The sequence below is a fragment of the Delphinus delphis genome, chromosome 1 (assembly GCF_949987515.2).
Source record: "Delphinus delphis chromosome 1, mDelDel1.2, whole genome shotgun sequence".
Lineage (NCBI taxonomy): Eukaryota > Metazoa > Chordata > Mammalia > Artiodactyla > Delphinidae > Delphinus > Delphinus delphis.
Window position 1 is genome coordinate 54,114,859 of NC_082683.1, and position 27,317 is coordinate 54,142,175.

The window sequence follows — 27,317 nt, forward strand, 5'->3', positions numbered from 1 at the left end:
TGGCAGACGCCCTGGGCTCCCTGGACAAGTTATAATCTTTCCATATCTCAATTTCCCAATAGGGACAATAGTACTTCCTACCCTATATGCTTATTGTGAGGATTAACTGGGTTAATTTATGTGAAGTGCTTAGAAGAGTGCCTGGCACAAAATAAGCAGCCCACTGCAATACGTAATAACAGCTATCACATTATTATTATTATTACTATTACCAAGAGAATTAAATGAATGTAGAGTCGTCTGATAACTCTAAAGCCACAAATCTTAGGTTTTATTTCTAAAGCAATAGGTCTTCTCCTGTCCCCACCCAGATCTATTTTCTGGTCTCTTTGGAACTGTGGGAAATTCCTCAGCATCAAGGGGGCACTTGCTTGATTTTTATGCTTCCGTTTCCTGTGGCCGAGAGCTGGTGGGCTTCTTCCCCATCAGAGCCTGTGCTCTGGTGTTTTTGCCCTGCTGTGTTTGGAGTACGCGTTCCCTTCAGCGCAGCTCCTAATTGTACTAACCAAAGCATTTCCTACCATGATTTTACACTGTCCATGGGGTGGGAGGGAACTGGCCCCAGGCCAGCACCACGGAGGAGAAATTGGGGTACCAGGACCTCTCTTAGCGTGAGCCAGCTTCTGATGGTCCGCCCTGGGAAGCAGGGTGGGACATGAGGTCAGTGGAGGAGAGACCACACGCTAGGAGGCTGAGAGCGTGGGGCTCGTGGTCTGACCAACCCGTGTTTGAATCTCGGCTTTCCCTTTCCGTAGTTGTATTACTTGACTTGACCTATTTGAGCCTCGGTATGTTCATCTATAAACTGGGGAATATAATACCTACTCCCTAAAGTGGTGGTGAGCATTGGATGTGATCGTTCAGTGTCTGGCACATAGCAAGCATTCAGAAACTGTGAACTAAAGCCAGAGGGCTAGGGGTCAGCAGAACTGGCTCTGGAAAAAACATCTGCTACAAAGGTTCTGCGAGGCATTGGGCAAGTCAGGTCATTTCTCTGGGCCTTAATTTTCTTCATCTGTAAACTGGGTGTGGTGGCTTTATACCATGTCAATTTAGCTACGCTGGAATCATTTTTCCCAGAATTCCCTTCCCTGTGTGGATCTCATTTCGAGTTGGCTACAAGACAAATCTGTGCTAGATTTGGAAGGTGGCAGCGAAGCAGGAACTATTTTTATGCTATAACAGGCACTGTGGCAACACACACACACACACACACACACACACACACACACACGCACTCTCACATTGTTGCTGATCTGCTAGCTCAGCTCATTGGTGTGGCGCTGCACCTGGACCTTCAGCTCCTATTACATCCTCCTGTAGCCCTTTCAAGTCCTGGGTCAGAGTGTGTGCAGTTGCACGTAAAGGGCACGGCTTCTCCTGTAGGTCGTCTGTGACATTGAGGTTGGAGGTGATGGGAGATGGACACAGGCTCTGGTTCATGTTCATGGGGTCCCTATTTTCCATGGGGATTCTAGCACGTCTTTGCTCTCCATCACTTCATGTCCAGCTTTCCCTCCCGACTTCCAGTATCAACTGTAGGCACAACACCTGACACAGACCCTTCTCCATGAGCTTACCCATGGCAGAAGGTCTAATTTCTATGGTAAACCCCTTATTCTATATCAAACCATAGTGATTCCACTTGTCCAATCAAATCATGATGCAGTGGGGAAAATAGCAGCAACCTCACAAGGCTGCTTTAAGGATCAAATGAGATAACGGACAAGCAATTTCTTTGAATATTATAATGTGTGTATGGATGTGTGTGCCTTTTCAAAAAATCACATGTGGATAAATGTTTTACTAAAACTCCCAGGCGTAATTCTTTTCTTTTTTTAATAGATACTTTTTTTTTTTTTTTTTTTGGCGGTACGCGGGCCTCTCACTGCTGTGGCCTCTCCCGCTGCAGAGCACAGGCTCCGAACGCGCAGGCCCAGCGGCCACGGCCCACGGGCCCAGCCGCTCCGCGGCACGTGGGATCCTCCCGGACCGGGCCACGAACCCGCGTCCCCCGCATCGGGAGGCAGACTCCCAACCACTGCGCCACCAGGGAAGCCCTAATAGATACTTTTAAAATTTATTTACTTATTTATTTTTGGCTGTGTTGGGTCTTCGTTGCTGCGCGTGGGCTTTCTCTAGTTGCGGCGAGCAGGGGCTACACTTCGTTGCGGCGCACAGGCTTCTCATTGCGGTGGCTTCTCTTGTTGTGGCTCACGGGCTCTAGGTGCACAGGCTCAGTAGCTGTGGCGCAGGGGCTTAGTTGCTCCGCGGCATGTGGGACCTTTCCGGACCAAGGCTCGAACCCGTGACCCCTGCATTGGCAGGCGGATTCTTAACCACTACGCCATCAGGGAAGTCCCCCAAATGTAATTCTTCAAAATAGTCCTTAAAGCAGAACTCCTGGGCTCCCCAACACCTGCTGCACTGTCTTCTTTGCAGATGCTTGGGCCCAAATCTTGGATTCTCCTGGACATCATGTTCTCCTACACGTCCTTTCTATGTCCAGCACCAAGTCACTACTTACCACCTCCATCACTAACTCCCTGGTCCAACCCACCAGGCCCCTCGTCAGGGTTAAGGTCTCCTTGCTGGCCTCCCCACTTCCACTCTGGCCCTGAAATGATCCAGTTGGAACCTGAGTTCGATCACAGCCTCCTTTGCTCACACAGGTCCTGTCTCTCACTGCTTCTCTGAGCTCATTGCCCCTACTCACTCTGTTCTAGCCACTGGCTTCCTCATCACTCGTCAGATGTGCCTAGTGTGGGCCAGTTCTGCAAACAGGACAAAGTGTTTCAGAGAGAAGGAACCAGACTGGAATGATGGCTATCGGGTGTTACTGTTGGCTTAGACACATCTGGGGACGTCGCTTGCCACCCGTGCACAAGTATTTACTAGTAAGCTCTATGACTGCAGACCAAAGCTGGATGACATTCTGGAAAGTGCTTTTCACCAGGAATTAAACACAAATTGAGGTTACTGTTAGATTTCCAGTTAACAATGACAACTCCGATTTTAATTATTACAATCCACAATAAGATCTCACGTCTCTGTGGATACCCAGGGTTTTAAAAGTGCTTTCATGTCCTTTATTTTATTTAGTCCTCACAACAGCTCTAGCAGTTGGGTGTTACCCTCCCCCACCAACTCTTTACAGGTAGGAAAACTGAGGCTCAGCCTCGCCCAGAGTCAAAGAGCCAGTAGTGGACAAGGTTCAATCTCAAAGGCAGATTTGCTGGTATTCTTCTCTTTGTGCTACAATTCAGAGCTACTTCTAGGGCCAACCTGATACATAAGTAGGGTCAGATGGAGTGAAAAAAAAGTTGTGTTTTTTCCCACTGCCATCATCTACAATTCAAAATATGCCCACTATGCCCAAACTTTCCAAAATTTTACACTTACTTTTAATGCAGATATCCCTGAGATTTGCGTGAAGAGTACCTCGGCAGAGAAAATGGCATTCTTTGTTTTGTGGGAATTAGGAAGGGAGAGAACGGAGGAGTACTGGGAAGCACGTTGTTCAGGTAATTGAACAAGTATATTATTATCCTCATTTTATGAATCAGCAGTATGACTCAAAGTGTTCAAAGTAGCTGCTGGCAGGGAGCAAATGCATCATATCACGTTTGCCTTGTAAATTAGGGATGTTGGATGCAAATATTGCTAAATTCTCTTCTAATGTGTGCCTAACTTGCTGAACCTTTGCAGTGAAGTTGTGATGAGGGGCCTCCAAAAAAGTTTGAGTGTGGTACACTCATTTTTTAAAGAAAAATGAGAAAAGGTGCACATGTCTCAGCATTGAGAGCACGCCCTATAAAAGCAAACAAGTGTTTCCAAAAGCACACGATTTTCTGTCACTCAGGCAGGAACCCTGATTACATTGCTGGGCCATTTGTCATGACCCTGGAAGTGCAGTGTTCCTGGTATTTGGAGCCAATAATCCCTGAGTTTGTATTGTGGTTCTGATGCTTACCATTTATTCTAATAAGCATTGCCTTTTATTGGACAGTGATGTCAGGTGTTGTGCTTTACCTGCATTATGTCCCTTAACTAACCACCCCCAATAGCCCCATTAGGGAGGTTGTGTTTATCTCCGTTTTATGTATGAAGAAACTGAGACTTGGGATAACAAAGCTGCTACAGCTGCCATGTGGAAGAGCTGGGATTCAGATAGTCTCCTGCACTCTAAAATCCATGTTCTTTGCGATATGGCAGTTTAAAGCAGAGGGGGAAAGGCACAAGCCCAGGCGATTGCCTTAATTGAGATTAAGAGACAACAGGCAAAGCCTGCTTGACTCCAAAAGGTTACTTAGTACTATGGGATACAGCCTCCTTCACAGGTTGTTTTGGGATTAAAGAAACCTGTATAAAGGCTCCACCATAATGCCTGGCACATAGTAGGTATGAGTGAATGGCACAGGAGGTAGTGTAGGATGATACTTGGGAATCCTGTTCTAGTCCAAATCCCACCTCCTCCACTTAATAACTATGTGACCTTGGGCACGTCACATAACCTCTCTAAGCCCAAATTTCCTCGTGGATAAAATGGGGATAATAACTAACTTGTTCCAAGGATTAATTGAGATGATCCTCATAAAGGACCTAGCACGGCATAAAGGACTTGGCTCATCGTCATCATCAAGAAATGTTGACTGTTATTATTACTATGGTGATTTTTTCAGTCCTTATGTGTGCTGCTTTCGCTCCAAGAGCAAGGATAGTGATGGGAGTTGTGGTGAGTAAGGAATGGGGAAGGAGGTGAAACCCCCATTTCCTCGGGGCCCCTCACATTCAGTAAGCCCATCTGTATAACGAGGAGGCCTCCCAGAAGTCAGCTGGATCCGCCGCCTCCCCATTTTCTATCAGCTCATGTTCTCTCACGTGGTTCGGGTGAGGAAGCTGATGAACAGTGAGGAGAGCAGCTCAGGGCCCTGAAGTGGGTTAGGGGGAGGAGGGAGGAGAGTTCTGGGTGCCTGCAGGTGGAGAAGACGGAGGCCCCCACGCTGCTTGTTGGATACCAAGAAGGTCGGTGGCTTCTATATTTACATTCCAGTGTGGGAGGCCAGGGGGCTTAGAGGGAGTGAAGCTCCAGGCTGACCATAACAAAAGGCCAGAGTGACCAGCTAGGGGCTGCCATCTTGTTTCTTCTAGCGGCCCGAGGGGCGGAACAGACTGTCTAGAGATTTTGTGCTCTTTCCTTGGGACAAAGAGATCAAGGCCCCAGGTCAGCAGAGGTGAGAAGGTGAAGGAGGTGTGGAGTGGAAGGTCCTCCTCTCAGGGAGGACAATTCTCCTTCCCTGTCAAGGGCCCAGATGTGACAGGGCGGATAGGTCTGCCTAGAGGTAAGTGACCACCAGTGCTCTTGGAGCAGCTAAGACAGCCCCCTCCCCTGGGCACAAATGAACGAGAAACAACTAGACTATGGACCCTGAGTTACTTCCCACACAGAGTAAATGCCAAGATACTCCCAGGACATCACCTCAGACTTCAGGAATGGAGTTTAATTTTGACGGGTTTTATGTTGCCTTTTTCTTTTCTGTTGCTAGAAATATAAGCCGTCTGTATTATTCAGTGAAAACAAGGGAAAAGATGGTGTTTACCGCGATGACGACGACAATGGAAAAGAACAGCGTTCGACACATAGAAGTAGTTGCTCAATAAATATTTGTTGAATGGATGAATAAAGCCCATACAGAGGGAAAAAGAACTTGCAGGGGGAAAAAAAACCCCCTGGAAACTGTTATTGGTTGGTGATAGGATTAGTGGTGATTTTTATATTTTCTTAATCCTCTACAGTTTTATATTGTGGTAATGAGAATATTATAATAACAGGTAATTATGACCAAAAGGAAATCAGAGCAAAACTAAGGGGTCATTTTCACATGAAGCAGAAGGTGGCTTGTAGAATCAGCAGTTCAGCTGTGGGAACCAAGTCCTGCTGAGGAGGGATACTTTTTTTTTTTTTTCCCCCCGGTACGCGGGCCTCTCACTGTTGTGGCCTCTCCCGTTGCGGAGCACAGGCTCCGGACGCGCAGGCTCAGCGGCCATGGCTCACGGGCCCAGCCGCTCCGCGGCATGTGGGATCTTCCCAGACCGGGACACGACCCCGCGTCCCCTGCATCGGCAGGTGGACTCTCAACCACTGCGCCACCAGGGAAGCCCGAGGGATACATTTTTACATCTATTTCACCTCTGCTCTTTCTCCTCAAGAAGTATGAAATCTCTCCCTACTCCAAGTGAGTGCATGCCAATCCCCTTCTCCCCCAAATTAATTAACACCCAGTCTAAAATCCTGCCAGGGTTCCAGAGGCAAGATTTTGTAGTCATTAAGACATGAGGCTTTAGAGGAGACAAATGATTTGAGTGCCTTAAATTCTACTGTTAATTCTTAAAAAAAAAAAAAAAACTCATGGTATGTAGTTTTTCAAAAAGCATTTTCTCCTGATTTTAACACTGGGTTGAGAACTATATAAAATTTGCAGTAAACAGTTAGCCCTTTTACTGTGAACTGGCACAGTCCACAGGACACAGATTGACTGTTGTCCAACCAGGGCTAGATTAGATTTGGGGAAATCCTCTCCCAGGCCTCCCTGTTCTTTTATGAGGAGTTGGTCCTAAAATATTTACCCATTATCTTCTAACCCCATAGTCCTCTAGGCTAAAATAAAGCCTGCCAAAGGAGATACGGCAGTTTTAGGATTAGGCCAGAAGAGACTGGCTCCTGTGCTATCGGGTGACAAGATTCAGAGACCAGATGGGATTGTCCTCTTCATCTCCTAAGACCTGGTCACAAAGGAGATATGATCGCTCTGGCTGACATAGGCACACCACGAGCACAGAGGCATTTATAAAATAACTCTACCACTTGTCCTTAAACTACCTGGAAACCCTCTTAGTCACAGGGCCAGGTTGAAGCATTTGAACTTTGGGGTAAGGACTAGGTCTGAGAATTCCTAATATAGGAGATTCCTGGAATGCATTCTCCATGCCAGGGAATTCCCATTCCATCCTTATTGGGCAGTTGCCATGGGGATCTGAGTTCTATTCCTGGCTCTGCCATTGACTTACTGGGTGACATTCCTCAAGCTGCTTTGCTTCTTTGGACCTCCGTTTCTTCAGCTGTAAAATGGGAACAATAATCCTCACCTCATAAGTTTGTTGTGCCGATGAAATCAGATACGGTAGATGAGAGCATCTGACTGGTAGAGGAGGTTCAATGATTTTAACTCCCTTTTTTCTTTCTCTACAAAGAATCAGGACAGTGCCTGGTGTACTCAAGGTTGTCAACAGCTGCAGCAACCTATGCTGAGTCCCTCCGTATATACCACCTGAGTCAGAGCTTTAAATTAATGCCAGGTGAACTCTGGGTCGGCTCTAACAGTTCAGGAGCTCTGAGTCAAGCTTCATCAAGGAATTATTGCAGGAGCACTTTGGGAAGAACTCGTGCTGCTCTGGGTGATGGGGAGCTACACCCCGGTGCTTGGAAGTTGGTGGCGGTGGTTGCATTTCGTTGTTAGTTTGTTTGATTTAAAATATCCACATCCTGTCCCACAGCTGGGGCATAAAATCAAGCTTTAGTTGTGGGATTTTTGTTTACCTTATTCACTAGCTGGGCTGGTCAGGAGTTTAACCGAGGTCAGTGATTTTACGTTGCTTGGATTCTGCAAAGAGACTCCAGCAGTTTTCTGGCTACTAAATCTGCTGGTATAAAAAAAGGAACTAAAAAAATAATGGTTGACCTACACAGTCTAATTGCTTTTAGGGCACATTCATTTTTGTTTTGCTTAAAAAATTACAACAAACTTCTAAATGTTTATATGTTTTCATTTTGCCCAGGCAGCTTTGGCAATGGGGAGGTTTGGTAGAAAAAAAAATCATTAAAGAAATAAATGTGGCAGCTCTCACAGCTGCAAATCATTGATTCAGCTCCACTTAGAAAGAGGGAAGGAAAAAGGGAAGAGAAAAAGAAAAAGAGCGATTAGACTTCTTGCCAGAGGATGACTCCCTGTCAGTTCCCATAAAGTCTTCCTCACGTCCTTTCTCTCGTAACATTTCAGAGGTCTGGAAAGTATTTGATTTGTAAAGGGTGAGAGTAGACAAAATAGAGCTTCCCAAAAACATTTTTTAAAATTTAATAAGACTGGATGCTATTTCCGTGGTAAACATAATACATGTTCATTAAAGAAAAATGAGAAAATATTGCAAAGAAGAAAGGGAAAGAATTCCTGGCTGTCCAAACACAACTATTACTGACATTTTCACATCCTTTCTAGCATATGTTTCTTCATTTGTTTCTCATAGATATAATGATGGGGTGTGTATGCTTTTGCACTCTTTCACTTAACAGATAATAGCATTTATGGAAGCCTTGCTCTGTGCCAGGTACTGTCTGCCACTGCTCAGTATCTCTAAGCCAGCCTGACATTCTCACGTGTCCATCATCGCCATCAGCTACATAAACGTGGTTAAGTTCCTGTCTGTCTCTTTGGCATCACAGTGCGTGAAAACAGCTGGATGAAGTTTCACTCAGTTTGAAGGTGAGGATGGTCTTCATTTGAGGATGGTCTTACTTCAAATATGAGCTACAGGACATAAAATTTCCACCATAGGACACTTCGGGTGGAGGGGGGTGGGGCTCAGCTTTTTTGTTTCTACCCGGAGGGAGTACTGTGACACTTCATTTCGAAGATTTCACTGAGTCAAGTTTAGACATTTACATTTTAAGAATCTTTCCATGATTTTATGGATGGGCTCAATGTATTTCAAAATAGTCACCGTTTTTCCCCTGTGCATACAAGTACATATAAGAAATTATACCTGACCTAATGCCCTCTAAAGGCATTAATTCACTGTCAGGAAGAATTTTTTTGAAAGAGAACTTTAAAAGAATCTAGCACATCAGTCAGAACGGGATAGATGTTTGAAATCCAAAGAGGAGAGATGCAATGAAACGTCTCATGGCAGTTGTCCAAGGGCATCTGGGGCAGATGTCCAACCCGGGGATGTTGAAACACCTATGTTGATAGGTGCTCATCCTTCAGAGCAATGAAACTGAGGTACAAAGAGAAGTACCTGTGATGCCAATTGGGAGAGACAGGTCATTGGGTTAAGCTGCTATGGATATAAAACCAACAGTGGTTTCAAATATGAAGCTTAACCCTAAGTTGCCTGTGGGCGGATACTCTAAGATAGAACAATGAAGCTGCCTCTCTCTTGGCAACTCTACATTACGGATGATTCAGGGTGAGCGACGAAGATGTGTTCCTATATATCCCAATCCATAGGACAACAAGTGTGTGTATGAAAACGTTTTTTTTTACCAGGTTGAAAATTGTTAAAGACCTGTTTGAATTATTACAACTCTAAACATTAGTTTTCAAATAACTTCTATTAAACAATGATGCTTCTGATCAGTTTCATATAATAGAGCTTGAAATGATAATAAGGGCTACAATTGTTAAGTTAAAACCCTCCCTGATACTCAGAAATATGCCAGATGGCATGCTTAGTACCGCATGCTTCATTTCAAATCATCTCTACTATAATCATTGTTATCATGAGATAGATATCATTATTATCCCTATTTTCTAGATCTGGGTCAGGGCTAGGGTGAGGCAAGTCCATTTCCCAGAGTACAAAGTTAAGGAGGCACTCTCAGGCTCCTTAAATTTTGCCAAGTCTACAAGTGAGTGCCTCACTTGCCTCCCCTTAGTCCTGATGCTTTTATAGATGAAGGAACTGAGGCTCTAAGAGGTTAATTGGCTAAGGTCCTCATCTAATAAGGGGCAGAGTGAGAAACTGAGCCTGGTCTTGATCAGCCCCAGGTGATTTCAGTTCTTCATGTACTGAATAGTGACTGGATATCTTCTATGATGGGCACTGTGGAAATACAACATCTACTCTTAAGGAATGAACAGACCAAGGGGGGGAAGGAAAACAGATGTATGTGTAAGAAGATGACTTGTGTATTATCTTAACAGTGGATCTCAATTGACATCCTTTTAGGGAATGAACATTCTTTGTTTACAAAAATGTCTTAATAAATTACTAAGGATAGGATGAAACTTTGTGTGTTGGCAGAAAAATAAAGACCAAATAAAGCGGTTAAACTGTTCATGGAAAAATGAGAGAAGGAGGGGAGAGAGAGAGGGGGAGAGGAAGAATAAGAAGTTGGAGGCGGAGGGAAGAGGAGGGGAGGGGAGATGGAGGGATGAGAGGATCCAATGAGTTGATGTGAAGTTGGGGATTATGTAAGAAGAAATGGCACTAAAATTTGTCTGGTAAAGAGGTTACTAAACCATAGTTTAAGAATAGAAATGCCACCGCCTCCATCTCTCCTGTCCCCCCACCCCCGCCCGCCTGGATTCAAGTTGTCATCTGTATCACAAACCCTTGTTATAAGGAGGGGCACAGGACCACCACTATCCCATGTTGTACATTTTCGTAAATTAGTAAATGGAACCTCTTATTGGTGGATGTTGAAAGTGAGCAGGGCACAGGCTGGTTTTCAGACCTCCCTGCCCCTATAGTTTGATGTCCTTCAGCAGAGCACAATCTATATAGCCCTACGTGATGGCCTTTGTCACACCTGCGTCAACATTGTAGACTAGAAGCAGCAGGTGTAGAACCAGGAGCTGCAGATGGGGGACAAGGGAAATATAGATCCCCTGGGAATTCACAAAAGCCATAGGAAAGGCTTTGGACTTCCACACGTCGTAGAATTGGAATTCAATGGGCCTTTTCCAGCTCTGGGGGACTAGGATCTGGATTGCCTGTATAGACACACAACTACACTGTAATATAGTGAGTGTGCTGATGGAAGTAGGTACAAAGTGCTGTGGAGTCCAACAACTAAGCCTGCTTGGGGGAGCTGGGGAGGCTTCCTGGAGGAGGTGACATTTAAGATGCTATCAAAGGCTGAGGTTGGTTAGAAGAGAGATGAGGAAGAGACATTTCATGGGAGAGGGCATTGTGTATTAGGAGCATGGAGAGGAGTTCAATTTGGTTGCTGCAAGGCTTGTGTACAGGGAAGTGGCATGGCATGGGGATGGAGGAAAGCCACAGCTGAAGTTTTAAGGGTCTTAAGTGCAAGGTTTTGACTATTCTGTAGGGGCCGGGGAACCACTGAAAAATGGCTAAGTTATTCGCAAGCTTTCTCTGGCATTGAGGAAGAGGATGGAGCAGGGAGGAAACATTTGCCAGGTTCCAGGTGACTCAGGATGAGATCAGAACTAAGGTAAGAGCAGTAGCAATGGGGGAGACTGTGCTGCTATGAGCAGATGTCTGTTAATTAGGGTTGCCAGGACTTGGTAGGTGGACTTATAAGGGATGAGTCACAGCTAAATCAAAATTTCTAGTTTGGTCATCAAAGCATCTACAAACAACAAATGCTGGAGAGGGTGTGGAGAAAAGGGAACCCTCTTGCACTGTTTGTGGGAATGTAAATTGATACAGCTACTATGGAGAACAGTATGGAGGTTCCTTAAAAAACTACAAATAGAACTACCACATGACCCAGCAATCCCACTCCTGGGCACATACCCTGAGAAAACCATGATTCAAAAAGACACATGCAAAAAAAAAAAAAAAAAAAGACACATGCACCCCAATGTTCATTGCAGCACTATTTACAATAACCAGGAGATGGAAGCAACCTAAATGTCCATCAACAGAGGAATGGATAAAGAAGATGTGGCACATATATACAATGGAATATTACTCAGCCATAAAAAGGAACGAAATTGTGCCATTTGCAGAGACATGGATGGACCTAGAGACTGTCATACAGAGTGAAGTGAGTCAGAAAGAGAAAACAAATATCATATAATATTGCTTAAATGTGGAATCTAGAAAAATGGTACATATGAACTTATTTGCAAAGAGACACAGATGTAGAGAGCAGACGTATGGCTACCAAGGGGGAAAGGGGGGAGGTGGGATGAATTGGGAGATTGGGACTGACATATATACACTACTATGTATGAAGTAGATAACTAATGAAAACCTATTGTGCAGCACAGGAAACTTTACTCAATGATCTGTGGTGACCTAAATGGGAAGGAAATCCAAAAAAGAGGGGATATAATATATATATGTATAGCTGATTCACTTTACTGTACAGCAGAAACTAACAACACTGTAAAGCAACTATACTCCAATAAAAATTAATTTAAAAAAATTTCTAGTTTGGGCAGCTAGGCCCATTATTGCTTTCCAGTCCTCAAACCAGAATGTGCATTGCTGTATTTTGAGGGCCTCACCCCCATACCTTGTCTTGAGGACAAAAAAGAAGTTGTTTCTCCCAGGCCCAGGTTCAAAGAAGTGAGGGCACCAGGAGGGAAAGACTCCAAGGGCAGGGAAGCCGTGTACAACTTGGCTTTTTCTTACATGTTCAGGAGCAGTGTGGCCACAGGTCAACTGGGGCAGATGTCCTGTCTTTCAGATGGTGGCTGAGGGAGCAGGGAGTGGTCCCTCCATGCCCTCCACCAGCTTCCCTGGAACAGAGCAATGAGCTGCAATAGCACCTAGCATGCACATGGAAGGGTACTGCTGGCGCTGAATCAGTGAGATGGATGAGGAAGTAAAACTAGCAGAAGAATGATGAAATCCCTCTCTCACTCTTGCAGGTGCCCTATCTTTGTGGGTCAGCCTGAGCCAAGCCTTGGTTTCAGGGGCTCTCAGGGGCAGGAAAGCCCATCTGAGGTCTGAAGTTGAAGGATCCATAAGGTAGTATTGCTCTCATTTTACAGATGATGATATTCAGGCCAGAGAGGTTACGGTTCTTCAGGCAACAAGGGTCAGAGCCAATAATGACAGGTAGTATTTTGGTGGTGGATACCCTGTGCGGGCCTTGTTCTCAGCATCTTTTTTTTTTTCCTTTCCAGTTTTATTGGCATATATATAATTGGCATATAACATCATATTACTCCAAGGTATAAAACATAATGATTTGATATCTGTATATAGTTATCAGTTGGTCTTCTTGTGATAAGAAATTTTAAGATCTACTCTCAGCAACTTTCAAATCTACAATATTGTTAAGTATAGCCACTGTGCTGTACATGACCTCCCCAGGACTTGTTATCTTATGACTAGAAGTTTATACCTTTTGACCACCTTCAACCATCACTCTTCCTCCCCCGACTCTGGCAACCACCGGTCTATTCTCTGTATCTATGGGGTTTAGTTTTTTTAGAGTCCACATATAAGTAAGATCATACAGTACGTCTTTCTCTGTCTGACTTATTTCACTTAGCATAATGATCTCAAGGTCTATCCATGTTGTCACAAATGGCAGGATTTCCTTCTTTTGTGGCTGAATAATATTCCACTGTATACAAATACCACGACTTCTTTATCCATTCCTCTGTTGATGGACACTTAGGTTGTTTCCATGTCTTGGCTGTGGTTAATAGTGTTGCTGTGAAAGTGGGGGTGTGGATTTCATTTCCTTGTTCTCAGCATCTTATTTGAATTATGTCATCCCTGTGATGTTGGAACTTGTATTATCCCCATTTTACAGATAGGGAAACTGAGATACAGAGAGTTCAAGTAACCTGTTTCAGGTTACAAAGCATATATGATTGTGCTGGACTTCAATTCCAGGCAGTCTGACATCAGAGCAGGGGCCTGACCACAATGCTCCTTTGAGTTCAGCACCAGCCAGGTCTTCTGATTTCAAGCCCACTGCTCTTTCTAATGCAGTGTAACAGCCAGTTCTTGGCATACAAATGTCAAATATCAGGCCAATAATCTCATATGTAAGGATTTCAAAGGTGTACCTCTGGGGAATCTATGATCTCAGCCACATTGTAGGAAATAAATCGCTGGAGTTTACTATCTTAAATTCAGATCACAAACCTAGGAATAGCAGTATGGTAGAAGTACTAGTAAAAATTTATCTTATTAAACGAACATCTGTTTCCTGGAATTTGACAGCGTTCCCATACACTTATGGCTAGGTTGGGATGGCTCACTGAAAAAGTTTATTTTCTAGTGCAAGCTGCCTAGTTATAAAATCTTTACAGATGAAGTCCGTGGACAAGCAGTCTGAATTTTAGTACCCCGAAAAAAGGAAGACATTCTTTTATCTGCCTAATTCTAGAGCCATTGTATCTCCCCAGCCAATAAGATGCAGAAAGACTGTGCAAGGAAGTGGTATTTAGAGGAGAAAAGGCAGGGAAGTGGGCGTGGTCCAGAATATTAGAAAATGCCACTGCCCTTCGTCTGCTTTTGGGAATGGGGCTGAATCTTGTAGTAGACTGACTGCAAAAAAATGTCTGCAGTTCTCTAAGCACTTTGCAGTGTGACTCTGCCAGCCATCAGGAGACAGAGTCTATTTCCCCACCTCTTGAATCTGGGGGCTGTATTCTGACTTGCCAGTGAAATGTGGCAGAAGAGGTCTTGCACACATCTACTCTCTCTTGTTCCTCTGCCTTCACCATGAGAACAATCCTGAACTGGCCTGCTGGGTGATGAGATATTGTGTGGAGCAGAGCTGAGTCATCCTAGATTAACCATCCCCAGAAGACCTTCCACCCCGTGGCAGACACATGAGCAAGCCCAGCTGACATCATCTGAGCCTGTCCCAGATCAGCATAGTTACTCTGCCAGCCCCTAAATGCATGAGAAATAATAACTGGTTGTGGTTTTAAATCACTTTAATACTGGCCTTTTTTGTTATGCGGCATTATTATGGCAACAGATAATTGATAAAAACACCAAAGGCAAATCTCAGCAGTGGCAGGATGTCTGTTCCCCTCCATCATGCCTTCTTTCCTATGTCCCTGCTGGCTTGTTTGGCATTTGCTTCCAGTAGTGGTTGCAGCCCCACCCTCACCCAAGCCCATATAAAATCTGAAGTCAGGCCATGAGTTACCTACTTGGGAAAGGTGGCCAACTCTTAGATTACAAATGTACACACACATGCTCCCCTGCCTACAAAACCAAGTCGCCAACATGGAAGACATCCAGTCCTTCCTCCCTTGTTCCCATCATGCTTGTGCTTTGATCCATCTCCATTTGGTTCCCAGCCATGGCTCCACTTCCCATTTAGAGAGGGGTACAACAGAGTTTAGAATCAAGAAACCTGGGGTTGCACAGATCTGCATTCAAACTCTGGCTTTGTCACTTACCAGCTCCGTACCCTTAAAAAGTCCCTTAACTCATTGAGCCTCAGTTTCTTTGTCCATAAAATAGGAGTAATAATCTGCCTATAGAGTTATTGTGAGGATTGAATGACATGTTAAATGTCCATTAAATAGTAGTTTTGACTCTTTCGTTGATAATCCAACCCCATTCTCTCCAGTTCCTAACTCTGGTTTGGGTCCCTACTGCCTCCTCCACCCCCAGCAGTACTTCCGTGGAACCAGTACTTTCATGGACTCTCTCAGGAGCTGAGAGTCCAGTCTCTGGTCCCTGTGGGCACCCAGATGGATGGCCTAGCATGCCCACTGCAGCTTCACTGTGGAGCGGGACAGAACCCGGAGTCCAGGCGCTTTTGCCCGTGGGTCAGTGGACAAGCCCACCTCCCCGGCCCTCAAGCTCTGCTGACCGCTTTCGATGATTTTCACATGATGCAATGCTCCCTCTCCACTCAGCAGCAGTATTAGGTTTCCTCCCATTCCCATGCACTTCAGAGACTGCTGCCCCTCTCACATTTCAGACGCTGACCCGCTCCTCTGCACTTTTCCCCTCTGCTTGTCTAGAGACCCGCATAATGAAAGTCAGACAGCAGTGAATGCTGTGCTCTGTCTGACTGACCCTCCAAACGGGGTGACGAGGCCGGGGCTCCCCGCCTTGCAGGGAGCTTGCTTCTCCCATGGCTTTGACGCAAAACTGGGTGAGAGGAGCAAGTCCGGTGACTTCTTTTCTTTTCGTCAACTCATAGGTTCCTTTTTTTTTGACCTGCCTGTGGGGGTAGGGTGTGGGGTGGAGGATACATGGGATACATAAAATGAAACAAGCTTTCCAAAAACAACAAGGCTGAATCATAACAACTTACATTTGTGGGACACTGTAGTTTCCAAAGCTGTTTCACATGCATTGTCTCATTGGATTCTCACAGCAGGCCTGGGAGACAGACAGGACAATGATTAACATCCCTGTTTGACCGTGAGATCACACGGTGAGTAGGTGACAGAGTCCTGGCCTGCACACTGGTCTGAGGACTGCACACCCAGTGTTCCATCCTCTGCGTGAGGCTGTCTTCTCTCTCACACTTCACACCACGACTGAGGCCCAACATTGGTACAAATTTCCCAGAGAAACATCCCTTATGGCAGAGGGAACGAACAAAATTACTACCACGTCCTGTGTTTCGTCCAGAAAACATTCACTCAAAATATGAATTCTGATTAATTATGTCATTTATATTAAATAGATCTTATATTCTTAATGTAAAAGTAAGGTTTTATTTTAGCTTTCTTCAGCTAAAATAGATATTTCAGGAAGATGGCTTTGCTTAACCCCGGGTAACTTTAGGGATATGTGGCACCAGGTTCTAGATGCTTCCAACCAGAGTGCCAGATGAGTGTGTAACACACATGCATACGACCATGGCAGCCACCCGAAGAAATGCTTAATTTTAGCCCCTATCTCAGGAAGAATGTCTTTTTTTTAACAAGCGTTGTTGACTGGGGCTTCCTTTAAACCATCTGCCCCAAACATTCCATCCTGCATTCTTTGACAGTGGAAAGACACATATTTATAAGGTATGTTTAGCGTCTGAGAGGCTGAAGGAGTGAGCTTTCCAGCATTCCCAGATGCACTGAGTGCATTGCAGAGCGGAAAACACGGGCCCTAGGCAGGAACCCAGAGCGGAGAGCAAGCAGAGCTAAGGGACTAACTGTGGGGGGCTCAGCTGAAGGGCCTGAACCCAAACTTTAGGTTCTCAGAATTGTTGTCACTCTCTGCAGTACCTTACATCCGCCTCCCGGCAGCTCTCTCTTGGCGGAGCCTTGAAGAGGAGTCCCACTGTCAACCAGGAGTACTTTCCTCTCCACTCCAAGGAGAGGAAAGGATCCGAGAGGGGGATCCCTAAATCCCCCAAGGATCCCTAAATCATAACTCCAATTCCAAAGGGAATCCATAGCTCTGACTAACCTTGCCAACCTTTGCTGCCCATCCCAGAGCCCTTGCTAGTGGACTGTTTGCTCCAGAGAAGCCTCTAGGGACTGGTAATTGGTACAGGTGGCGGGACGATTTCAGCGCACTCGTCAGAGCAAATGGGATGCAACCCCGAGTCAGAGGTGGGGAAACCATCCTGAGAGCTGGCTCCTTTGGTGTGGGTTTGAAACAAATAGGAATATATTCAAAGTGCTCTTGCAATGGGTTGCAACCATGGAGTTGAGATTTACTGAAGGAAGGAGAGGGAACATGATCTCAACAGCCAGCACGTACGAGAGCTTCCTGTGGGCCAAGCACGGATCCATGCGTCGTCACTGCATGAGCTCAGTGTCTTCTCACCACAGTCCTCCAAGGTAGGGGCTCTTGTGCTCACCCCCTTTCACAGGTAGACACTGAGGCAGAGAGGGGGTAAGCAACTTGCCCGGGATTAACAACCAGTGTGTGGCAGAGCTGGGATTTGAAGCCACACTTTTAACCACCATGCTGTGCTGCCTCTCACTGCCTGCACAGTGTACCCAAGAGTAAGAGTAACAGAGTCTTCTTTAGTCCCTTTATGGCAGGCACTTGCTGAATGCTTCTTGACTTGCACTGTCCTCCACTCTCCTTACAGTGTTCCTGGAGAGAAAGTGCTGTCATTACTTCCATTTTCTAATTGAGGAATCTGAGGCCCAGCGATGTGAACTGGCTAAGACATGACTTGAAAGCCCATTCTGTTTTGCTGCCTTCCCTGTAAACTGCATTAACTGTAAATAGCACAAAACAAAGGAAAGAGTTTTGCAGAGAAACTCCTTTGTATTCCGGAACACGAAATAGGTACAAATTCACTTCCAAGAAAATTGTACAGGATTTGAGGTCTGGGAGTCAGGCCATATGGTGAAAAGCAAAGAACCCCGAGCTTGTGGTTAGCAGATCCAGGTTCAAGTCCCATCTTTGGTGCCCACATCCCAGAGCTGCTCATTTTCCTCATTTGTAAAATGGAGGTCACGGCAAGACCTGCACGTGGGACTTGAGTGATAAGACACGTGGTACTGTTGTTGTTTAACACATGAAAGGTGGGTTTGTTTTTGTTTTTTACATTACTGTTCACTCTTTGTGTTATACATTCTAAGGATTTTGAAAAATATATAATGACATACCCACCATTATATCGATAGTATCGTAAAGACTAGTTTCCCTAAAAATCCAGTGCTTTGCCTATTTATCCCTCCCTCCCCCAACCCTTGCAACCACTGATCTTCTTACTGTCTCCATAGTTTTGCCTTTTCCAGAATGTCATATGGTTGGAATCATACAGTGTGTAGCCTTTTCAGATTCGCTTCTCTCACTTAGTAATATGCGTTTAAGTTTCCTCCATGTCTTTTAATGGCTTGATAGCCCCCTTTTTTTTCCAGTGCTGAATAATATCCCATTGTCTGGATTGTCACAGTTTATTCAGGGGTTATTATTTTTAGCCCAAATCTCTTCCTATTATAGATGAGAAAACTGAATCCTAGAGAGGTTAGAAAAACACGCTAGGGCTTCCCTGGTGGCACAGTGGTTAAGAATCTGCCTGCCAATGCAGGAGACACGGGTTCGAGCCCTGATCCAGGAAGATCCCACATGCCGCGGAGCAACTAAGCCCGTGTGCCACAACTACTGAGCCTGCGCTCTGGAGCCCGCAATCCACAACTACTGAAGCCCGCGTGCCACGACTACTGAAGGCCGCGCGCCTAGAGCTCATGCTCCACGACAAGAGAAGCCACCACAATGAGAAACCCATGCACCAAAATGAAGTGTAGCCCCCGCTCGCCGCAACTAGAGAAAGCCCTCGCACAGCAACGAAGACCCAATGCAGCCAAAAATAAATAAAATAAAATAAACAAACAAACAAAAATAACATGCTCAAGTGTCCCAGCTGGTTTGTGACAGAGTCAGGACTCGAAAGCAGCTCTTTAACCTCCAGTCCAGCACTTTTGCTACTTTGATGGGCTGATTTTCTGACATTCTCTAGAGCTTGCGTTTTAGGATTCCCCTCTCATTTCCTTGCAGTCATTTGCTAAACTTCCACTTATCTCACTTGTATTTCTGGAATTAGAGGTCAAAGAGAGTTTGGATAATGCAGATACACAATCTCTACAACCATCTAGTCGGTTAACAGCTTCCGTTTCCTTCCTCATGTAGGAGTTTTAAAAGAGCAGCTGAAAAGTAGTAAAATTGGTAGAGGGGTTTCCATCTCCCCTGTCTCCTGCTCATCTTTGGAGAATGTGCCACCTAATGATGATGTGAATGGGAGACAGGGAAGGCATGGTAGAGTTCTTTAGGGTAGTCTTGTCTGCTGCAAAGGCAGGTGTGGAGCTGTGGGAAGAGGGAATCACTAAAGAAGAAATCCAATAGGGATCAACACAGACCCCTACACTTAGGTTCAAAAAGTCAACTGTACCCGATGCAGGCTATAGTAGAATAAGCCACACAAAAATGGCTTTGGAGTTTAGCTGTGTAAGCGCAATAAGAAGCAATATTGCTATGGGTAGCCTAAAATGTGACTGCACTCCTAGGGTGCATTTTGAATAGAGTTGACTTCTAGTCCTGACCTGTCACAAACAGACTGGGAGACTCAGCTTTTTAAGTTTATTAAATGTTTCAGAGTGACGAATGTTACAGTCCCTCTGTATTCTATATTTAAGTAGAGACGCATAGGAAGGCCCATTTGTGGACATCACTTCTAAACTTGGTACTGACGGGCTGGAGCATAGCAAGAAGCTGCTGACTGGGCACTGGAAAGGGACTCACCTTTGTGGGGACCATCCGTGTACTAGACACTAGGGCTTTATCTACATGGTTTCAGTTAATCTTCACACCAAACCTGAAACGTAGGTTTATTAATCTCGTCTTTCTTAGAGGAAGAAACGTGCCCACGATCACTCCTCTTTCAGGTGTCAGTGCTTTCTCCTAACCCTATGTTCTTTTCAGCTTAAAAATAGTGAAAGTCCTAAAAACCATTTCATAAGAGGACAGCTGTAGAAATCAGGCACACACAACCATCCAAAATATTTGAAGGACTTTTCAAGTGGAACAGGGAATTAGATTTATTCCTCCTGGTCGCAGAGAAAACTAGAGCCAGAAGATGAGTGTTACAGCGAAGTCTTACATGGAAGTCGATGTCGGGGAGAACTTTCTGTTAGAGGATGGCTCAGCAAAGGACCCAGCTGCTTTAACTCATCCCGAGTGCCTCCTCACTAGAGGAGCGTTCAAGGAGAAGCAGATTGGGCAATGGTCAGGGATGCTATTCATTCAGTCAGTCAATATTTAATGAGTAGCCATGATGTGTCATCACTAGCTTAGGACTTGGGGGTTCAGCAATGAACAAAACAGACCAATAAAAAAATTCTCATCTTCGTGGGGTTTATATAGCAATGGAATACTGTACAGTGGTAGAGGGAATTGTAACGTTCTCTGGTACATCATAATAGTGGACCCCCCAAGATGCCAGTCATAGATGCTGTCTGTGCCTGCCACTGTTCCCTCAGCTGGTACCACTGCTGGGCATGCTAGCTCCACCTCCAATTGCCAAATCTGCGAATCTATGCCTAAGGGCATGCTCTGGTCATTGCATGCTGCGTGCTGGTAAAACAAGAGCATTGGATTAGATAAAATATATGTGTGTCATCTAGATTCATATCCATAAGCATACCTAGCACTTAAACGTGTAGACTCCTTTACCTGCTTCTGAAAGACCCTTCACATCCGTGTTTGATTTGATCCTCAAAATACCTCTGTGAATTAGACTGGGTACAGACAACTTTGCCCGTTTAAGAGATTAGACAATTCTTCACCATAAAAACTTAGTTTCCTTCTTTCTCTTCTAAACATTTTAACCAATGCTGTCCTGGAGTTTGAGTGATTCCCATCTGTATTCTCCTATTCTCCATCTCCAGTCCTGATGTACAGAACAGGTTTCCTATTTCTTGATTCTCTGAAAAGTAGGTTATAACCAGGAAATGGCTGGAATTGTGACTAAAATAAGAAGGGATCCAGAGGGCATTCCCTGGTGGTCCAATGGTTAGGACTCCATGCTTCCACTGCCGAGGGCCCAGGTTCAATCCCTGGTCAGGTAACTAAGATTCCACAAGCTGCATGGTGCGGCTGGAAGAAAAAAAGAAGGGGTCCAGAGCCTTTGGAATATAAAAAATTCCACCTTCAACAGCTCATCTGTATGGTGCTATGTGGGACAAGAACATGGGGGTAAGCACAGACCCTGAGCTAGATGCAGATGTATTTGTGAATTGTGTATACACCCTCTGATAAGAGACAACATGAGATACATATATATATTTCTCTGTGGTTTACAGAAGCACTTTCATATCTTTTATCTCACTTGATTCCCACTAGTCCTGTGAGATACTATAATATTTGTATTATTCCCATTTTGATGGGGAAATAGGCTGAGAGAGGTTGAGTGGATGTGGTAAGTGTAATGTATACTTGAAAATGTTAAGGCAGATGCTGGTGGAGGTCATCATGCCCAGCCCTGTCTAATGGAAAGCTGTTGTTATGAGTTCTCACGTAGCTGTGTAGATCCAGTTGCAGGGTGCATTCCAGAATAAGACAGGAGGACTCAGTCATAAAGAACGGAAGAGTAAAGACAGCGACCCTACAGACTCCTTGAGTTATTACTAGAGAGATGACCCATGTCCCTATGCAGAGAGGGAGGTCAGACTTTGGCATTCCACTGAATCTTTAGGGATCTTTCTGGTCCAAATTCTTCTGTGGTCCAGAGAGGGGAGGTAACTTTGTTTAAGGTTGTACAACTTGTAGGGCGAACAACCATCCTGGTGTGCCCTGAAATTCCCACTTTCCAGGAAACCCCAAGCCAACTAGGACAGTGGGTGACGCTACAACTGGTAAATAAATGTCTTTGAGACTCCCAAGGCTGTCTGACTTCAAAAGGCTGCTTGTGTAACCACACTGGCACTGACTAATAATGAGTGAGGCACTTTGCCCCGCCAAGCTTCGATTTTCTCATCTGTAAAATGGAAACAATAATACCAGACTCAAAAAGTTTGTGGATTAAATCAGAAAATGCATGTAAAGTGCTCACTAAATGACAGATGCTATTATCATTACTTACGAAGACTAGAAACAGGTTATCCTGGCTTTTTACCCACCTCTCATTCTAGGACTCTAGCAAGATTCACAGATCGCTATGAGGGGCTTTTCTACACATGAAATGAAGTCTCCATATTATGACTGGAAATTTTGGTAAATTTAGATGCACGGGAAGCATAGTTCTTTTTAGTGAACAAAAAGCTTTTGCTTTCTGTACCAAAAGTTACATCTTCCAAGAGGAATTTTGGAATGTAGTTCAACTGTACCCTAACGATTTCTTTTTCAGGTTGTGAGAATAAGCTATTATCAAATACGCAATAAAATGGAAGGATTTAGATGTATCTGGCATCGAGGGTTTAACTAATGTTTGTGGTAGGAAAGAATGACTATATTTTTTAAGTCACATCCAGTTATGTAGAATAAGACTGTATTGGCTATAGCTGCCATTTGATCATATTTTTTCTGTTGCTACCATCCCTGCCCACACAAATATGCTCTAGTGCATTATATAGAGAGAATAACAAAATCCAGCATTTCATGCTAGATTTAGAAGGCTGTCTCGTTCCCCTGTTGTAGTGTTCCGAGTATGCGTTTGAACTCTGAAACCTTGAAGACTGAGCCCCTCAGACAGGCTCTTTCTGCGTCTCAGTGGGAAACTCTTTGCTTCTCTTCTTCAGTTTCTTCAGCTGTAAAACAGGAATCCAAATAATTCCCTCTAGCCCAGGGATTCTCTGAGCTAGTCTGTAAAATTACACAGAGATGAAAAACCCTGTAGTGACAATACACGCCTAACATTGTTATGAGTCTAGAGCTCAGAGTTCAATGAGGTTAAAAAAAAAAAAAGATCCAACATCCAAGAGGAAAACCCCAAAGTGCTCTCTGCTCAAACGGGTATTTTGTGCATAACTTTTGGGGATCAATTTCTGTGCAACTTCCTGGGGTGACCTTGCAAATGTTTTTCTACTCTTTTCCCTAAAGAAAGCCCTCTCTGTCATAGTTTTAGGATTCCCCATCTCCTTATTTCTCTTTTAACTGTAGTAAAGGAAGAAGATTGAGTGCAGCTTCCTTGCTGATTGTGGAGAGCAAATCTGTATCTCTTTGGAAGCTTGTTGATCAAAAGATTTGTGTCATCTGTGTGTAGTACATTTCTCTGAGGGGAAAAGGCAGAGTAATCATGCATGCTCCTCTTCTGAGAGGGAAACAGATGCACTGTGCGTGTAATGGGACTGCGTTTAAAAAACAAAGTCAAGAGCCTGGGAGAATTAAAATGGTGCTGCCTCTGCAAATGTGTGGAGATAATGGGGGCTCAAAAAGAGACCTCACATTCCAGAGCTTTTGGTGTGTATGGCAAGGAGCAGATGAAATGTGTCAATAAAATCTGGCATTTATTAGAGAGATAAGGAAGTCTGGAGCAAAGGGTGTTCTCTGAGTAAGACGAGAAAACAGAAACATTTCTGTACCATGATACTAACTTCTAACTTGGGTCTGGGGGCACCCGGGTTTATTATTTAGAATTTTTAACATATTCCCTTCAAATGATTACTAGTTTTTGGAGTGCTCTCCTCTTGGTTGATGGTGTTTACAAATTACAGCAGGCAATAGATCTTTAATTCTATTATTAAAAAACAGTAATAAAAAACGGGTTGCTTGTCATGCATTTTCTCTAGGGGAATGAAATCCGCAAAAGTATTAACCACCAGCGTTTTCACTGTTTGAAAAAGCAAAACAAAACAAACCGTAGACACACAGAGAGTCAGCTGATTCTCCTCCCATGGGTGGCTCTTCCATAGCTGTAGCTAACTGTCTAAGGCAATTACCCTCATGATGACCTGTGTTTCATAATGGCAGCATCAAATATAATCAGAATACTGAAAGCTTCAAGGTATTCTTCATATTTTGTAATTAGGAGAGACAAATGAGAAGATGTATCTATTTCCAGATTTTGGTTTTCAAAAATGTTTTTCAGGTGGACTAGTACTAGTTAGTTCATTACAGGCTTCCTGATTCAGTGTTTAGGTTGAAAGAGGAAAAATATTTTGGACTGACAGAAAATCAAGAGCAGATGTATGTCAGTGTTTTTGTGGGTTATCTGTTGGTTTTCCCCTTTCTCATCCTGAATATGTTTTGTGTGTTTACTTCATGGGCTCATTTCAGGTTTAATGCGGAGCTGTCACCATGACCTGGGCAGCACTGGTTTTGACACCCATCGGTTTCCTTGGGAGACTGAATGTGGTTATAGAATCACTTAAAGTTGTGGCTATTGGAACACAGGTCTGTGGAAACAGGGAAGTTCCAGGTCAGTTTGATCAAGGTAGGATGTCAAATTGGATCATTTGAGACTCGGGACCCCCAAAGTATATCCACTTGGGTGTCCAAAAAAGTCCAGATTGAATATCTACACTGCTCAAATATGCTGGAAGGTTGCCAGATCTCTGCTTCAGTTGGTGTGTGTGGAAACTGCTGACACATGCAGCCGCCAGGGAGTCAGTTCTGTTGAATGACTGTCTGAATGTCAACACAGCTCATCGTCATTTCTAGATGACAAATCATAAACATCGTTGGCCCTCTGGAAAGGGTGGTTAACTGTGTGAGGTGGAATGGTGGAGAACACAAGTTGCACATGTAAATGCCTGTGGGTCCAGGTTTATATTATTAATATAAGAAGTGAGGCAGGCCTGGAGTTAGGGTGTGAGAGATGGTAGGGACCATGGAGACCTGAGGGCACCCATCCCATCTGAAGGCTCTCCACTGCCCTGCCTCAGTGGAGGCTCAGTGTTGCCAGATCTGCTAACATTTTTCAAGCCAAGCAGGAAATTCAGATTTTTTATGTGAAATCTCTCAAACTTTAAATGTTGGCTTAAATTTCTTAAAACACTACCCATTCAGATTCTAAATACTTCAGAAGGCCGGATATGGCCCCAGGCTACTATTTTGAGATCTCTGAATTAAGTGATTCTTTGAGAAGAACCTCCCTACTCTCCATCTATAGACTTTTTCCAGTAACCTCGGGGGTGTCCGTTCTTACAAAAAAAACACTGGACTGGGAACTGGGAGACTGGGTAAGCCAACTCTATCTTTCCTAACTGCATGATCAGGGGCAAACCCTTAACTTCACTCATCTTCAGCTTTATATCAATTCATAATACATGTCCCACCCATCTATCTCACAGATTAAATTTGTTAACCTAACTAATATTTATTGAAAATTTACTTGAGCATATCCTGTTTTATTTACTCCTCAAGAAGACCTTATGAGGTAGATATTCTTAACATGAATGTAGAGATGAAGAAACTGAGATTCCACAAATTTTAAGGAAACTGCTCAAGGTCATGGAGCTAATTAGTGATTGAGTGGAGATTGAGACCAGATCTTCTCATATTAAACTCTAGTTTCCACTGGGAGAGCAAATCTTAAAATAGATAAGGAGCCATAATCCATTTAAAGATTTTTTTGATGTGGACCTTTTTTAAAAAATTAATTAATTTATTTATATTTATTTTTGGCTGTGTTGGGTCTTCGTTTCTGTGCAAGGGCTTTCTCCAGTTGCGGCGAGAGAGGGCCACTCTTCATCACGGTGCGCGGGCCTCTCACTGTCGCGGCCTCTCCCGTTGCGGAGCACAGGCTCCAGACGCGCAGGCTCAGTAGTTGTGGCTCACGGGCTTAGTTGCTCCGCGGCATGTGGGATCTTCCCGGACCAGGGCTCGAATCCGTGTCCCCTGCATTGGCAGGCAGATTCTTAACCACTGCGCCACCAGGGAAGCCCCATAATCCATTTAAATCATCATTTTCATCAACAACATTATTATGGTGTTTTCTTATCTAGCCCCTAGACACAGGGTTTACAAATAGAATCTTACCTGGGCACGTTGCTTTATCTCTCTAGGTCTCAGTTTTCTTACTTCTTAAGCTGGAGAAGTAAGACTTGAGAAGAGGTGCGAATTGGTATTTCAAGGGCTGTATTTAGCTCAGAGATGTCTTTGGTTGGGCCTAAATAATTTTTTCTGTTTTTAAAAAAACCTTCTTATTGAGGTAATACAACTGACATAAAATAAAGAATACATATATTTAAGTGTATGATTTGATAAAATTTGACATATGAACACAACCATGAAAACCATCACAAAAATCAAGATAATGAGCATACCCATCACCCCCGAAACTTTCCTCATGCCCCTTTGTAATCTATGCACTCCTTGCCCCAGGTAAACACTGATCTGCTTTATTTTACTATACATTTGTTTGCATTTCCTAGAATTTTATATAAATGGAATTATAAAGAATATACTTTTGTGGAGGGCGTCTGTCTTCTTTCATTCCTTCCATTATATGGATATACCATGGTTTGTTTTGTTACTCACCTGTTGATAGACATTTGGGCTGTTCTAGATTGGGGCTACTACAAATATACCTGCCCTGACTATCCATGTATAAGTCTTTGTATGAACATATGCTTTCATTTCTCTGGGTTAAAAGCCTAGGAGTGGTATGGCTACGTCCTAGGTAGTGTATGTTTAACTTTTTAAGAAACTGTCAATTGCTTTCCAAAGTTGTATCGTTTTACACGCCCACCAGCAGTGTATGAGAGTTCCAGTTTCTCCTCATCCTTGTCAACACTTGAATAAGCAATCTTTAAAATTTTTATTCTAATATGTAGGTAGTGGTATTTTAATTTGGTTTTTTTTTTTTACATCTTTATTGGAGTATAATTGCTTTACAATGGTGTGTTAGTTTCTGCTTTATAACAAAGTCAATCAGTTATACATATACATATGTTACCATATCTCTTCCCTCTTGCATCTCCCTCCCTCCCACCCTCCCTACCGCACCCCTCCAGGCGGTCACAAAGCACTGAGCTGATCTCCCTGTGCTATGTGGCTGCTTCCCACTAGCTATCTACCTTACGTCTGGTAGTGTATATATGTCCATGCCACTCTCTCACTTTGTCACAGCTTACCCTCCCCCCTCCCCATATCCTCAAGTCCATTCTCTAGTAGGTCTGTGTCTTTATTCCTGTCTTACCCCTAGGTTCTTCATGACATTTTGTTTTCTTAAATTCCATATATATGTGTTAGCATATGGTATTTGTCTTTCTCTTTCTGACTTA